Source organism: Bidens hawaiensis, unplaced genomic scaffold (assembly GCF_021521415.1).
Source record: "Bidens hawaiensis isolate Kalapana, Puna unplaced genomic scaffold, B.hawaiensis_p1.1 tig00011896_1, whole genome shotgun sequence".
Classification (NCBI taxonomy): domain Eukaryota; kingdom Viridiplantae; phylum Streptophyta; class Magnoliopsida; order Asterales; family Asteraceae; genus Bidens; species Bidens hawaiensis.
In genome coordinates, this window is record NW_027491952.1 from 412,426 (window position 1) to 430,440 (window position 18,015).

The 18,015-nt window shown below is 34.0% G+C and overlaps 1 protein-coding gene and 2 pseudogenes across 1 annotated transcript in view; 1 reads left to right on the forward strand and 2 right to left on the reverse strand.

Annotated features, from left to right (window-relative positions):
- LOC143539479 (large ribosomal subunit protein eL8y-like) overlaps positions 1-18,015 on the reverse strand; it is a 243,587-nt gene that overhangs the window by 175,951 nt on the left and 49,621 nt on the right. The gene's annotated exons all lie outside the window — the stretch shown is intronic.
- LOC143539452 (aldehyde oxidase GLOX pseudogene) lies at positions 733-3,132 on the reverse strand (annotated as a pseudogene).
- LOC143539453 (aldehyde oxidase GLOX1-like) lies at positions 14,933-17,110 on the forward strand (annotated as a pseudogene).

The window sequence follows — 18,015 nt, forward strand, 5'->3', positions numbered from 1 at the left end:
TAATATAAATATTGGCTATCATATAACCCATTAGTTATAACTAAAGAAAGACGAAATGTGTTCCAAACACAACCAACACAACCCCGTTTGTACCAATGGCTCACCCGGGCCTATAATAAGATGCGTGGAACTGTGTGAGGAGTCCATTTCATGTTAACGGACGACAATATGAATGTGATTACTATCTTGCGCGCTAATGAGATTTAACCTATATATTCCGGGTATCACGTTGGGCAACTTCATCTAGTTAATTGCATTTGTAAATGTAAGCATATTTATGTATCTTTTTTATGTTTATAAATATGAATTTTCTTTCCACTAATTATAAAAGCAAGTCTTATATGACTTCATATTTAACTGTTAACGGTTATATGGGTATAGAGTTTGATAAAGAAAAAAATATGCTAAGTTTAATACTCCGTAATTCTTGAATAAAAAGTATATAGAAATTGGCAATTTGTTATAGATTGCTAATTATGTTAACTTGAAGGGTAGCATTTGATTAGGCTATTCGTTATACTTCACTCTTCACTACTCTAAACAACTCGTCATATCAGCATCACCTCAGTTTTTCCTACACCATTCAACCAATGTTATGCTCTGTTCTTAGCCATTCTACAACATTTCGTTTATTTATATTATTTAAATACTAAAAAATGTAAAAGAAAAGGAAATATATATTATTGAGTGTCGTGTTCGTGGGTTGGGTTATTGGCACCAGCCACTAGTGATCTAGGGGTACGGGGCGGTGTTAGCGTGAGGCCACTAGTACCACCTCAGCAATCAACATCACTAGTGGTCCTCATTGAAGCATAGCATTACCACCCTTACGGGAGTCCGGAAATTCAAAACTTTTAAAATTTATTCCATTCATGAATTATTACATTGCATGAAATGAAATAAGACATTACAAATATGAAAGAAATATATACACTTAATAAATGGTGTACGATTGAAATAAATAACCAAACCATAAATGACTTCAACAATTAATACCGACAACCAGTGCAGCAAGTTTACTGAATCACTCACTTTATTCGGACCCAAATGCCTGGACTCGGAACCTCTTTATGAACCACAAACAGTAGATAATAACCAGCCGGAGCAATGTTACCGGTCGGTGGCGCTGTCACGTCGACTGTATAGTAAGATTGCCCGACAGGCTTGGTCGAGTTACCGCCGTCTAGGACCAACAACCTTTGATTCATGGAAAACGAGTGTGTCTTAAATGAAGGCGCTATCATTGACACCGAGACCATATTTGGATCCACGGGGCCTGACACGCTGAATCTAATAGCTAGCGGTTTACCATATCGCATTTTTGTGTTGGTTTTGGGTGAGACTATGTTCGGGCGTAATTTGGACAAGCCTGAATCCAAATAAGATGGCGAAAATGCCTCCAGGCTCAATTCAGTCGGGTAAGGCACGCCCTGTGAACATGTATTTGTCATGAGGATTACTTCCACCAACCAAAACCCGACCATCTCTCAATAAAACTGTTGAAGAATGGTACATTCGAGGTATCCTACTTGGGTTATGGACCTTAAATCTAGCCCCGGCCTGGTTATCAGGCCGGTAGATTACTGGGTTCAGAACAGGGTTCCTTGCAAGCTCCCACCCAGCCGACCCAGCTGACGCACCATTAATGTGCAACACATGGCCATTTGGCAGTAGTAGCATGTCACCTACTACTCGAGCCAAAGGCATGGTTTCCATAAACCATTTTGGATCCTGGTTGGATATTTTCATCCGACCACATGTATCCAAGGCTCAGTCAAATTTCCCATTTAATGCATTAATAAAAGCTCCTTTTGGCGCGCCTCCACAAACCATGACCTCAACAGTATTCACCACTCCTTTTGTTATCCTCAAAGGGAGTAGTACCGCGGAGCCAGTGCTCGGGTAGTTCCTTGGTTGACCACCAGGCATACTTGGGTACGTCCGCACAACTTGGTTTTTCGAGTAGTCAAATAAAATAGCGCGGGTGTTAGCAAAAATGAACAAATTTCCATCAGGATTGAGGATACAAATGGGTACAAATTGTTTTCAATGTTGGGGTCATTTGTTTGTGCAAGGAAGGGTAAACTATGAGAGCTTTCGGCGATTGACATCTTAGGATAGAACTCGTAGTCAAATGTCTGACGACCGCCAATAATAATTTGTCGGCCGTCAGGCAATATATGATTGGTTGCATACCATCTTGGTTGATTCAACCCATTGTGTATTTCTTTCCAGTCACATCTATCACATGGTTTATAATTTCTAACCACGCGAAAACCTTCACCCCAGGTTAACCTTCCATTTGGCATTAAAGACCCTGAGGAGCACCAAATGTCCGTGAGCACGGTAAGTGGACGTATAGAATTGGATGCAACATCATACTCAACCGAATGAGCTGAGCAATCGGTTGAGTTGGGGCGGCATTTGCCTTTAGGGAGGTTTTTTTGAGAGGGGCCAAAGTCAGTGCGATCAAACATTACAACACAGTCATTGGGGAGTAGTTGCATGTGCATGGCTGAGATGCCTATGCTTGGGATGAGGATGGACCATGACCCGCTGGCGGCGGGACATGGTAGAACATGGAGGACGAGGATGAAGACGAAGAAGAAGAGATGATTAGTAACAATGGAAGTGGAGAGAGCCATGAGTTGTGGAGTGTTCAAGGAATGAATTGGTGGATTCACTTTAAATAATGGTTATGGGCATGAATTAGTGAATTTATTGAAGTATGATTTTTCTAAGTGTTAAGTAGAAGCAATCCTTAAACATGACTTATGGTTATAAACTTATAACAAATACAACAAATTAAACACGCACAATAATAAAGTTTCTATTCATCACTTAATTTGTCCTCCAACCAACCAGGTCATTTTAGGCATGTTGACCACAACAATTTGCTCAAGTGGTACTTACTCTAGATTTGTTCAAGTGGCCTATGAAGGAGCTGGATTTTCGTAGCGTGGTACCACAAGCTCTCATAGAGACACTACAATGAGTCGGCTCTTTAGTGGCCGCTCGGCCTATCTTTTGAGCAAATTTTGTTGTCAACATTTTTTTAAAATTTTCGATTATCTTAAATATATCGTAATGAGATCAAATGATAACATTTTGGATCTAGCTATCTTGTGAGTTCTTCTACTAATAAATAATAACAATGACAATTCAATATTGTAAAATTATTTAAATAACTTTTGCGAGAATAACCAGAAAGTACGGTAAAAAGGTTGTTAAGAGAATTTTACGATAGAAAACAGAAAGTATGTTGGTATTAAGTTTATTGTATTAGCCCTAGTATATACTAGCACCGATTCGTCTATTTATTGTTAGTTCAATTTGAGTTTCTTTTTTATATATATATTTTCAGCTATTTTACACGTTCATGATTGTGACGTTACCTATATATTTTAGGATTTCTTTCTTCCTGCATAAATTCTACTAGATTGGTTTTCTAAGTAGAGCATTTTTGTTTAAATGGAACTGCTTTTTTTTATTTTTTTTATTGATTGTAAAACTGAGGTTATTTGATGACGTTTATCAGTCTCCCCAGAATATAAACTCAGGTATATATTGGTTATTTGGTTACATTAGGTACGTATTTTAACTGATAATATATGTTAATCGCGCTTATGGCGTAGTAACTAATGGTTTTAAAATAATCTAGTAACGGAACGAGTTTTATCTATGTCGTGCCTTCGGGCGAGTGTTCACGGGCGTTGGCCTTATGAGGGGGGGTTTTCCCGGTTCGAAAGACGAGTGTATCCCAATGTTATGAATTTAGTCAATCGCCTATTTAAAGAATTCGTTTACTGTTCAAAAAGAACATGTAACTTAATTGCTTGTAACTTACATGGGCAAGCCAGTTTACAGAGAGTCAATTGGGATTTATGTCATAATGGTTTACTCTAAAGTATAAAGTGTCTTTGGCCAATGATAGCTAGGGACTTGTATGGTAGTGGCTAATGAAAGTCACCAACTCGTATAGTCTTTTATTATCGAGGATCTTTTTCTTTAACGGTCAACGAATCTTTTAAATGGGCTACTGGCTACAATCGTTTTTCGTTATGGGAAAAACCCTCACCTAAGGCCAACGCCCGTGAATACTTACCCGAATGCACGACAATGCGGTGAGATAAAACTCATTCGGTTCAATGATCCAACTAATGAAAGTCACCAACTCGTATAGTCTCTCATTATCATCCTGATGCCTCTGAAACTAAATGCTAAAGACAGGAATCGAACATGAATCACATGAAACATCAATTCTCTCTCTTCCCACTACACCAATAGCCTTCATCGAGGATCTGTGTTGAGTTTTTTTTTAACTTTTTCTAACACTAATCTTTGATGAGTTGTTGAATTCAATCAGGGTGGGCCCATTGGTTGGCCGGGTGGACAACGCCGTTAACTTTCCCAAAAACAAAATTTATGGAGGCCCAAAAACTATTTTTTGAAGGCCCATTGGATGTGCCGGGTGGACAGTAGACATGAAGATATCTATAGCGTTAAGAACAAAGCTTAGAAGTTACAACATTCTCAACCTATTTCTTATAAAAATTTATATAATTATACTAAAATTTATAATATTATTTCTATATTTTTATTATTATCTTTTCTTTCTCTTCCACTCACAATCACTTTTAAAAAATATTAAAAAATTATACGTTATGAACAATGTAAACCCAAATAATTAACTTTCTCATATAACATGTTCTTTCTTTCATACAACCACTTATAAACATACCATATAATTTATACAAAATTCACTCTCATATTTATAGAAAACGGGCTGAGTGTGCTCATATGCACATAAATATTTGGGTTGGTGACTTAGGGTCCTTTTTAAAAGTTTTTCCAACATTTGCGCCACTTTCTTCTCCACGGGCCAACTAGAAATCCATAGCTAAAGTGTCACGTAGGTTGGAAACCATTTACAGTGACGACTTTGAAGGAGGGCAGGGTAGTTGGTAGTCCCGGGCATGATCACCCGACAGGCCCGAATTTTGTTTAAAGTTGTATATATAATTATGCAAAAAATATGTATTATTTATGTTTAAACTCAACTACTAAACTCATTTAGGTCTATTTTCTATATTAAAAAAATTGCATAGCCTAAATAATAACCAAGTAAGCCCATTTAAAATTTTTATTATTTAAACCCAACAAAAAACCCTTTTACGTAAGGCCCAAATTGTTTTTCGCCTCCGCCCAAAAAACTTTTACAATTCACGGAGGAGGCCCTAACCATTGACTAACCAACCCTTTAACTATATTATGAAATAAACAAAATTTCTTTCTTCTTATTCATTAACAGGGACAGCTTCATTATAGCCAGGGTAGCCCTAAACTAAAATAAAGCTCTAAATTTCCGGATTAATTAGAATTTATATTAAATGGATCCCATTTAATAAGTTAATATACATATATACCATGAGTTAGTCATCTCCCTAATTGGTTTGGTAGTGTTTGACATTCTATTAATCTCTATTCGATCTCTTATTATATTTAATACAAACAGGGGCGGATCCACGGTATTAACGGGTGGTTCCTCGGAACCACCCGAGTTTTGAAATAATAGTGTATTTTTATATAGAGAATAATAAAGGAATCATCTTATAAATTAGGAAGGAACCACCTTATAAACAATTGAATCACTTTTCCAGCTGGTAACTTGTTGGTTTTGTAACCCGGAGGTCGCAGGTTCAATTCCTGGTTCTGAAACTCTTTTCTTTACTAACTTACCCCAGTATCATTTAGGGTTTTATAATAAAAACACACACTGAGTGCGATGAACACAAAAGAAAAAATAGCTATTGGTCGGTTACATGCTGATGTTTTAAACAGAGGCATGGATGTTCGTGTAAGTTTAATAATATTATTTGAGCTCTTGAATAGTGGTTCGTTAATTTTATTTTGAACTTTTCTTGCACCTATTTAAAGTGTTATAATTTATAAATTCAAGTAATAGAAGCGGATTTTTAGACCTATGAACGAATTGAATGCACACAAATGGAGCATGTTCGTATTCCGGTGTTCCTTTTCAACTTTAACTGAACTCTGAACAACCGATCGAGCATGAACTTTTAAACGAATAGGGGTGTCTTGTTCCTGACCATTCGTTAAGAAAATGAACAAGAAGACCCCCTTTGTTTTAATTCGTGTTTGATCGTTTGTTTTGTTAAGTTAAACGAGCGAACACGAACATGCTTTGTTCGTGTTCATTTACAAGCCTAGATATTTTCCTAACAATCTTTTGGTCTGAAGCAAATCAGTTGGTTTATTTATTTCTTTTGTTTGTTAATATTTCAGATACGCACATCGGATGATGCCTGCAGATTTGGAAGAGTCAGTAGAGTTATTTGTGTTTGAGAAATTTTGTAGGGCTCATGCTGAAAATGTTGAGGCTGGTGATATTTGTGTGTATGTGGTATTTGGTGATATTCAAGTAACAATAGTTTTTGGAAATAAGATAATAAATGTTGATTGTTCTTGACTTCTTGTTAATTGTTTTTAATTATTCAGTGCCCATGACCTTCACAGTCCACAAAACACACAACGTCTCTCCCTAACCCTATTCAAACCTACCACTCTATCAGCCGAGAGCCGGCCGTCCCCGTCACTCCGACCACCGTGGCACGCCGGCGACCACCGCGGCACCCTGTCTCCCCGCCGCTGCCTTCTACTCTTCCTCGAATCCTCCCACTTTGAAGGTAAGTTTACATTCATTGTTAAATGTTAATTGTTCTTGATTGTTAACTACTTAATTTCTAATGACAGTGTCTCTTTTATTATTTTATCGTATCCTTATTATGTAATGAACTTTGCCCGAACCATCGACCTGACCCGAACCTCAAGTCGACCCGGAATTTTTTATACCCAACTCTATGAAATTAAAACATCTAAATGTAGTGCACCACCTGAAAAAAATTCCTGGATCCGCCACTGAATACAAATGAGTACTTTCTAACACCTACGTGCAGGGAACAAACAAACAAACATACGATCATGTACAAATATTTGTTTATATTCTAAAGCCAATTATTAATTGTAACAACATATGCTTGCAACATGTCAAACAATAATAGGATAAATATCACAATTAGTTAACTACCTAGTTGACGAAATCTTTCAGTATATTGGATTATTTATTTTATACATATTTTGTGTCTAGCTCCAACTTGACTATCTTTATCATGTAACGGAATATGCAATAAACTGTTAATCTAATTTCTGCTAGAATGCCAATGGAATTTACCAAGTGATTCACTGACAAGACTATCAGTGATGCAACTTTTACAGTGTCATCCACACATGTATTTTCCGACATATATATTAGCATCCAATTAGCAACAAACGTTGTAATATCGGTTCCCTAAATTTACGTTTTATAACGACGTAATTCCTTTTTAATAATTTTTTTAGGCATATATTTTAATATATCAACTAAAAGCTGATATATTATATGTAACCAGATGCATGGCCATTATCAAGGCAAATTTTCGAGGTATTAGACATTCCGAACAGTTTGCTAAACATAAAATCCTTTGCTTTTAATATTGTAAAAAAGGAAAGTATATGTATACTAAGCCCAAAGAACACCATTAACAAAGTAGTAATACATGAACCAGCAAAAGAACGTGTCCTATTATTCTTATAATTTAAAACTTTGGGATGTTTCCTCAGTCAATGATTATTGTTAGTTCTAGACAAATAAATTAATGTTGTGAAACAAGCCTAATAGTCAAAGAATGAGAGAAGAGATGTAGGGAGAAAGGAAAAGATTTTATTAATTATATGTATATAATACAGTGACATACAAGAATATTATATAGGGATGTGAAAACTTGGAGAAGAAGCCATATCTATTTTAGGTGTTGATAATCATAATAATTATAATTCATAACACTTCCCCTTGGTTATCAACTTCATACGCTTCGGGATGCTGCCTCATTAAAAACCTTGCTAGGAAAACCCATTGGGACAAAACCATAGCCAAGGGAAAAAGAGTGCAGCGCGTATTGTCTCCCCCTGATGTGTATATCCTTTAAAATTGTAACCATCGATCTTCTATGTATGTCGCCTAGAAATTTTGTAGTCAATCGTTTGCGTCTTCGTCTCTTGACATGCAAATCCTTAAGCTGAACAATGTTGCATGATCTTTACCTGAAAATTTCTATTGCTTCATTTGGTAAACATATCAATTGTATCCATGACCCTATTGTGTTTCTCTGCATCAACAAGACTAACCAAACTTGTTTTGACGGGTTAGTAAATATAGCGCATATCTTTCATACCTGAAATATATGTTTTAACCCAATCTGATGTCTCCTAGCTAGATACATGTCGATGAATATAAATAAAGAAAATAATAATCATATATATAGCTAATAGTACAACATAATGCACATACACAATTCATTATGGCATTTCCGAACCAATAATATTTCATAGTCATATTGGAAATGATATATAATCATTGTTAGACATTCTTTAACGTGCTAAAAGGATTAAATTTGTCCATGGTAAAATTTGTCAACATTTTAATATGCACTTTGATGGATTTATAAACATATAACACATATCCTCGAACTATAAGTCGAGCAATAATCACACTGTGTCAAGGTATTTCAAAAAGAATTTTCTCTTTAAAATCTCATAACTTTCTCTTGATGATATGTACATCATTATAAACTGTGATTATAATAACCTTTTAAGAGTGAAATTTTGATAAAAGTATGGCGAATTATATCCAACTTATCCCCCCTCTTTATCAAAATATATCTTGATTTGTGCCAAGCTCAATCCGAATAATTTAGTCCATAAGCATAAATCCATGCATTTATCAATGGACTTATTTTTAACTTGACAAATTATGCATACACATTCACTTTTTCAGGATTTTTGCTGCATAAACTTGCTCATTAACACATCATTTTGTATCACATATCAAAAATCCATATTGTACAATTTCTTTGTTTATTGAGATGTTGTACTCATCATGTACATTCTCTTCTATGTGTATGCTTATTGATGCACACGAATTCAATCATTAAGATGTAACAGTTAACCTTTCAAGTATTCAACTACCTTAGGAAACTCTTCAGAAGCTTCATTTATGTTCAATAATTGTAACGTATTCAAATATGACTCTATACATAACAATCAATGTGTTCTCGAGAACTTACTTTACATGATTAAATAATTCAAATCCTTTAGAGACTTTTTTGTAAACTTTCAGTATCAACTGAATCACAATATTTTATTAAACGCATAAATTCTCTCTTTGTATTAACGGACTATTTATGTATCGGAATGTCATTGATTCCACCACTGGAGAATGTGCCTCCTTATAATCAGTCATGAGTCTTTGCAAAATCCTTGTGCCACCAATTTTGCATTATATCACTTAATTTAATTTTCATAACTTATATAAAATATCAATTTATATCTAACACATTTTACAACTTTAGTTGTATGGACTGCTGGTCCAACAAACTTTCAGTTATTTAGATAATTCAACTCTGCCTTGTTTGCGTCTTTCAACTTTGGCCAATCATTTTGTAGGCAGATTTAGAATCTTGATCCTCATCATTATCATTTCAAGCACTAATGATACATATATATATAAGTATAACGACGTCGACTCTATTTCGATTCCATATATCTTTGTAGACATGATACAATATAATTTATTGAGAGCTCTTTGTTTTCAGGTACCTAAGGTTCTTCAAGAACCTTCATGTCTAATCTCTTTCAAGAGACCTTTTACTGCACCTCGACTTGACCATCTTCATTATTTGCTCCAATTTTTGAGGAAATTTTACCTTTGGAACCGATCAGTCTACCACGCTACATGCGTGCGTTAGACTTATTATCAATATGCTTTGTCCTTCCGGGACATTTATTAATTGGAGCATTAGCTGTTCGTATAGGTGTCGTAGTTGGACACTCTCTTTTGGTCAGTGAATCGTCCTATAATTGATTCGCTAATAGTTATATATGAATTATCCTTTGAACTTTTAGTTCATATAATTTAGTTTGAGGATCAATGATAATTCATTCCAACTAAATTCGTTTTCCAACTGCTTTATTTCTCCCCCTAATGTTGGGAATGATGATTCACTGAAGTGAAAACTAATGAGCTATAAACAAATATCGCATTAATGGCTCTAAGTATATAATCATAGATATTGACATAAATTCCCAACTTCCTTTGTGGCCTCATCTTTGTGTTTTGTGGTGGATTAATTTCAGTATATAACACACATTAGATAAGAAATACTTGGTTACTGACCAAAAACCAATTACAATGGGAAGGAAGTATCATAACTTGTTGGCTTAATGTGAATTAGTTTAAAGACATGTAAAATCATATGTACTCACATACAAACATGAACCTTTGCTCTCGTGATAATTGCCTTTGCAACCAATTACATACATTGAGTAATCATCTTTAACAAAACAATTTATGTGAGAACATAATATGTTATGAAGTTCAACACTTATTTCAATGATCATTATTAACTTGGGAATCAAATTCATTATTATAACCGAATGTAAATATACCAATCTGGAATAATATGCTTGCTATCTTATTAGCTAAGCCATAGGTCATGCAAACATGAAGTTGCGATCTTGATAACCATTTAGACGATGCATCGATTTTCAAAACACTAAATGTTATCATGTTAGGATATGTGTATCCTTTTCTCAATTCCATAACATATAGGGATTTACGCCTCCTTCAGTTGGTAAATAAATTATTTCCCTTGAGAGCAATATTACATATATAATTATTAGGAAGAATATTTTGGTTCTTCAATAAATGTCACATCATTGACTCGGTGTGGTCTAACTGGTCACGCCATTAGATAATCATGATCCATAAACTTCAGGTTTATGATCGTAGATGTATTATGCTTCTTTAATGCAACTATAAATGAGAAAAATTTACTATCATCTTCAACGATCACATTTTATCACTTTATATTTTCATATTTTGTTCTCATATACTATCAATCCCTTTTGCCACTTATGGTGGTTAATCTCATTATCAACAAAAATTTATTAAAATTCTTATGGTCGATCTCACGATTAACATGACCATCATTACAATTTACTCAACTATGTTCATGATGACAACGACCAATACATAGTTCCATGAACTTTAGCGAATGGAATAAAACCAAACAATTTCATGATTTATATTGTTTTTTCAAGCATAAGTATATGAAACACCAAACCTTTATACTCTTCTAATAAAATTGCTACTTCAGTAGCATATTTGAGGTTTGACAATTGTAAATTGTTTTCCATAATATAAATATCTGCCAAAATCTTATGACCTTCTATAAATCGATAATGAGATTTAGGGGTATAACACTTTAGGTGCTATATTATCCTAAATAAATAAGAAGATCTACTATAACCCAAACATTACAATAATACTTCATAATAATAGTAATAAACCACAACTTTATTTTAATTATTTGATTCAATGGTTTCTATGATAGCATATATAATAAAAATATACATAAAGTTGAATTATACAATACATGACCTTATGACATGTTATAAAGCAAGTTATAAAAGTTTATAATAAGCTACAAATTTTCATCAATTACAATCAAATATATATAATTTATGTATTACTTATCAAGATAAAATTATCACAAGTATATCTAAAAATACAAACAAATATATGTCACTCTTGTTTAAGAAATAAACAAATATCTTCATCAAGTTATCAAGCTATATACTCTTTAAGCAAATATATGTCACCCATGTTTAAACATATATATACTCTTTCATCATAGTGATAAAAAACACATTTTGTTTGATTGCTCAATTCAATATTATCTATATAAATAAATGAGAACATATGGAAATATGTATAACTACGATAGTGATAATCTTCTAATAAAAACTATTAGACACTTTTATCAACATCAAGTACATGATTTTCAAAACAAACATAATATATATATATATATGATGATGATGATGATGATGATGATGATGATGAAATCATAAGATACGGTGCATATGCATGTGCATAGAATTTACACTAGAATCTTAACTAAACATTATCAACAAACCATTAATTTGATTTATATCAAACCTTATACTATTTATAAACTATTATTAATAAAATTAAATATAAAACGGGTACGACAACATCCCCAAATATGATGACGACTAAGAAAACTAATAATACAATCAATTAAGTTGGAGATGAAACATACCTTGATATCTAGATAGCAAATTGAAAATAACCACTTTTAACGATGTATTATAGATTTTATTGGAACAAGATAAATGTATAACACTCGATTAAAATAGGCCACGTAATTTAACAGAAAAATAATCATGGCTAGTTAAGCTAAGAGCATATATACTATAATAAATCCAAATCGTGTGTATATTATCTGTATATAATTCAACTAATGATAATCGTTTAAATAAATATTTCTTTATACTTCTGAAACTAGTTCCTTTAGCGTAATAAAGAAAGTATATTTTTTACAATTTTCAAACGATTAGTCAGATTATTTACCTTTTCACAGTAAAAAAGAATACAATAAACAATTATTTTATTTATTTATTTTGTGTTGATGTGATTCAATTTTTTATTGGGCTGAAATCTTTTAAAATAAATATATATTTTTTCAAAGATAATAATTATAATTCATTATCGTATTCAAAGATGAATATCAATTATGTTTAAAACAAGACTTACTATTAAGATTTGATTTATAAAAATATTTGATAAAATCTAAACATGTTGCATAAATTAATTAACTATTCATTCTTGGAGAAAGAAAACTTGCAAATCCAATTGATACGAACATAATCAAATCGTAAATTCCCGTACCTTTTGTTGGCCGTATATACAGGTTCAATATAAGTTTATAATAACATAATCCACTCCAATATGATCCACTTCTAAAGCAATTCGTGCAGATAACATGTTGTGAAACAAGCCTAATAGCCAAAGAATGAGAGAAGAGATGTAGGGAGAAAGGAAGAGATTTTATTAATTATATGTATATAATACAATGACATACAAGAATATTATATAGGGATAGGAAAACTTGGAGAAGAAGCCATATCTATTTTAGGTGTTGATAATCATAAAAATTATAATTCATAACAATTAAAATATATTCCATTCCATGCATTTTACCGTGTCTTTGAGCCACCAACTTGACTAAATTTTCTTATTCGCGTATATTCTTTATTGCCAATGTTTTCGATAAAAGGACAAATTAAGTAAATAAGGGAGAAAACTCCATCCTACAAAGATGAAAACAAGGGAGTTAATTACTGTCTCAAAAGTTTGAAAAAAGATTGAAAAGTGATAACAATATGAACCCGTAAGTATTAAAAACAACTAAATGTTGTACATTATGGGGATACTCTTGATAATAAAAGAATTAAAAATAAATGTTAGTATTGGCCACTCAACAAAAATATCTATACTAGAAAACGAAGAAAGTGTAAATAAATAATTAGAAACTTAAGAGATTTAAATTTATTAACTAAGCCAACTCGATCAACTTATAATAAATTAAAAATGGACGCCATATATAAAAAAATGACGTGCGCATGTTACATGCACGCACACACGCATACATGCATATAGATATGACGTATTTTATCCACACACTTGGATGACACAATTACCTGATTCTGATATGTCAAGGCTGAGTCGCTAGCTAGAAGACTTTGAAACAGGAAAAAAAAAGGTCGACAGGAAGTGCAAACTCATGGAAAGATAGAAAATGAAACGTCTCTTGGGGCATTGAATCAAAACGTCATAGAAAGCCAGAAATGGATTATTGAATCGTATTGTAATCGGTGAGTTGGAAAGCTATTTGAAACATATATGTTGCTTTCGGCTGTTATATGGTGCGACAAAGTGTGCATTTACCGTTGTCACTAGGAAAATTGTGGAGGCTGTATATATGTGACATAATCACAGAGTGATTCATATAAACTTGAAATTAGAAATATATTGTTTAACTAGCTAACAAGAAGGAGAATTCACCCCTAAATAATTAGTTTTGCTTTTTGCCTTATGATCACAATTTCAAATTCAGTCTTCCTATTATTGTTTCTACGTGATTTATTATATTATACTTAGATGTGTTATGTTAGGAAATTTAAGTCCTAAGATATATATTGGAAAACATTGTCTAACAGTACCGTAAAATTCTTTACAATAACTAAATGCATCAACTCATCTGACCTTAACTTTTTTTTCAAGCTATTATTACACTCGCTCTCTACTTAAGTAAGTAATCGGTCAAAGAGTTATTTGAGCCAATACTACGACATCCCCAATCAAATCATTATTTTACGGCTCACCAGACAAAACACTGTGTTTTTGTAAGATCGTTTTCTTCTATATCGTTGTCTATATAAATAAGAGGGCGTAGAAAGATCGACAAATGCCAGAATACTAAGGATAGAGAATGATTAAAGAGTTTATATAAAAAGATACACTGAATCCTTTTAGGTGTGTACTGTGTAGTATTAAAACTATATGACGGATCATGTATCTATATTTTTTATTTGTATTTTAATTATACATCTTAATTATGATTTGTGGATGCAGAATGTAAACATTACCTACATATATTCTGATTTAATTCCTATGGAATAATCAGAGGATATTAACTATGTATAAAAATTGAACTGAATTGACTTTGGGAAAACGTTTATTATTGTCAATGATTAAGTTGTTGAATCCCACCTAAAGACATAGAACTAAAATGTTGAAAGATAGGAATGTTTGTAAACCTCAAAAAGCCTTTTATTTACGGTACTAGGAACTACATTGAGTTCGTTGACTTTGGTAATTTTGATGCACATGAACTAGTATTTAAAGCAATCCCCAACCCATTCATCATACACACAATATCCAAACAAAAAAACATATACTACCTGAATCATGGCCTTCTCCACAACCCTCCTTTATCATCATCTTCTCATTCTAGTTATTCTACTCTTACATGCCCCACCGTGTCCTGCGGCCGGTGGATCATGGTCTGTCCTCCTCCCAACCTGAAGAAACACTAAGTGACCCGGGGCAGATTACGGATAATCTGAGGGTTAAGTAATGTTTCCCACGAGGATGAGGTCCAGTAGAGAAGGTTGTTCTTCAGGTCACCTGCAAAATAGACACCGTGAGCTCGTCACTGAGAAGGGGGGGTTCCTCCTTGTGACCACCCTCCGGCGTGAGAATCAGACTAGATTGCTCTGAATATAAGTGTATATTAAGAGATTGCTAGATAAGATTAAGATATCAGATGCCCTTACCATTCCAAGGTGTTGTCATGTATGATCGTACTGACTTTGGAACCTCCAACATCTCTCTTCCAAATGGCAAGTGCCACCCTAACTCCACCGACTGCTCTGCCCACTCTGTTGAGTATGATGTTGGTTCCAATACCGTACGTCCACTCATGGTGCTCACCAACGTATGGTGTTCTTCAGGAACATTAATGCCTGACGGCACCTTAGTCCAGACTGGAGGATGGGCTGACGGTTATCGTAGAGTTAGAACATATAAGTCGTGTGCCACATGTGACTGGAAAGAGATACCAAATGGGTTGAACCAACAACGGTGGTATGCGACCAACCACTTATTACCTGATAGGCAACAAATTATCATTGGCGGTCGTCAGGCATTTAACTATGAGTTCCACCCCAAGATGTCAGCCACCGAGAACTCACCTAGCTTTCCATTTTTGGTTCAGACGAATGACCCAAATGTTGAGAATAACTTATACCCATTTGTATTTCTCTATCCCGATGGAAATTTGTTCGTTTTTGCCAATAATCGTGCCATTTTATTCAACTACGTTAAGAACCAAGTTGTGAAGACCTACCCGACAATGCCTGGTGGGCAACCAAGGAACTACCCGAGCACTGGCTCTGCGGTGCTACTCCCTTTGCGTTTAAAAAGGGGGATTGTAAATACCGTTGAAGTATTGGTTTGTGGGGGCGCACCTAAAGGAGCATTCGCCAATGCGAATAAAGGAAGATTTGACAAAGCTCTAGATACTTGTGGGCGGATTAAAATATCTGACCCAAATCCTCAATGGGTCATGGAGACAATGCCTTTGGCTCGAGTTATGGGTGACATGTTGTTGCTTCCTAACGGACATGTTTTGATCATCAACGGTGCATCAGCTGGGGTTGCAGGGTGGGAGCTTGGGAGGAGCCCTGTTCTTAGCCCTGTAAGTTATAAACCCGATAACCAAATTGGGTCTCGATTTGAGGTGCAAAATCCAAGCACCAAACCAAGAGTGTACCATTCCACAGCCGTTTTATTGCGAGATGGTCGGGTTCTTGTTGGTGGAAGCAACCCCCACGACAAGTACGAGTTCACAAACGTGCTTCATCCAACCGAACTAAGCTTGGAGGCGTTTTCTCCTTCGTATTTGGATTCAAGCTCTTCTCCTTCACGTCCCATTATAATATCACCCAAGACTAAAACTAAGTTACGCTACAGAAAACAAGTTTCTATTACGTTTAAGGTATCAGGACGTGTAGATCTGAATTCGGTCACCGTGACAATGGTGTCCCCTTCATTTAACACACTCATTTTCGATGAATCAAAGATTGTTGGTTCTCGATAGCGGTAACTCCACCAAAGCTCTCGGAAAATCTACCTACAAAGTAAGTGTGACAACACCTCCATCGGGCAACTATGCACCGTCCGGTAACTATCTACTATTTGTGGTTCATAAAGAAATTCCAAGCCCGGGCATTTGGGTCCGAATGCAGCGATGAATTTCAAACCATTATTCGTTTTGATTGTTGTTTATGGCTTCTTTCTTTTATTTTCAAATTTTATAACTTGATAAATTAATTGTGGATTCAACCGAATATGTTACGATTCAATTGATGTGTTGTATGCATTCTTGTGATGCAAGAACCAGCGTTTATCAACCCGGTAAAAAGTTAATAATAGTAATAAACTAATTTGTTCTTTCTGGATTCTTTTGGTATGTATTTCGACTGTTATTTTTGTTAGTTCCCTGCACGTTTATTACGCGTAGTTCAGTGAGTTCACATATTAAAAAATAAAATAAAAGTTATATGCATATATCACATTATTTAATAAATCTGTATTATATTATATATGAACAAAAACTAATAAGAGTTCATCGAATGATCCATAATGTCAACCCTTGGTAGTTGATGCAAACTAATGCAAATGAACACTCCATCCTCAAATCTTTGTGGGACTAGGCGTGGACAAGAATTCGATTCGATACATTTGTTGACAAACCGGTAGTAAAATTTGCGATCTTTATCTAATTTTGACAAAGTTGCGGAAAAGTAAAAGAAAATAGTTAATTAATAAGAAAATTCCTGTCGTAAACAAGTCGCAAACACTACTAGAAAAAAAGATGTTTTTCTACAACCGAATTGTAGTAAATTTGTTGAAAAATCCAGTTTCTAACAGTTTTCCAACAAAAAAGTTGTTGGAAAAACACAACTTTGAATATTGTTTTCAACCGTTTTCCAACAATTTTTCTTACAAAATTGCTACAAAAACATATCGTTGTAAACTTCCTACAAAAACTGTTTTGACTTATATTTTTTGTTGGAAATCTGTTGGAACTACTTGTCGTACGAAATTTGTAGGGAATTTTTGTAGGAAAATGACTTGTTTTCTAGTAGTGAAATTGTTTTCTAGTAGTGAAAGTTAAAACAAAAGTAAAGTGCACTTGTAAATTTTTGCGACCGTTTAAATGCGGGTGCAAACCATTCTCTAATAACAATAACAATAATAATATTAATAAATATGGTTTTCTTATTATAAATTATAAAATGTAATTTTTAAAAGATTTTAGTGTCAAATTTTGAAACCGATTGGGGAGGGGGGGTTGACTGATCTTTTAAAAATTGCTTATTTGTTTATTTGATTTTTGAAAAGTAAAAGTTGTTTGTTAAACATTCACTTTAAAGCTCCAAATTGGAGATTGTCAAAATTGTTTT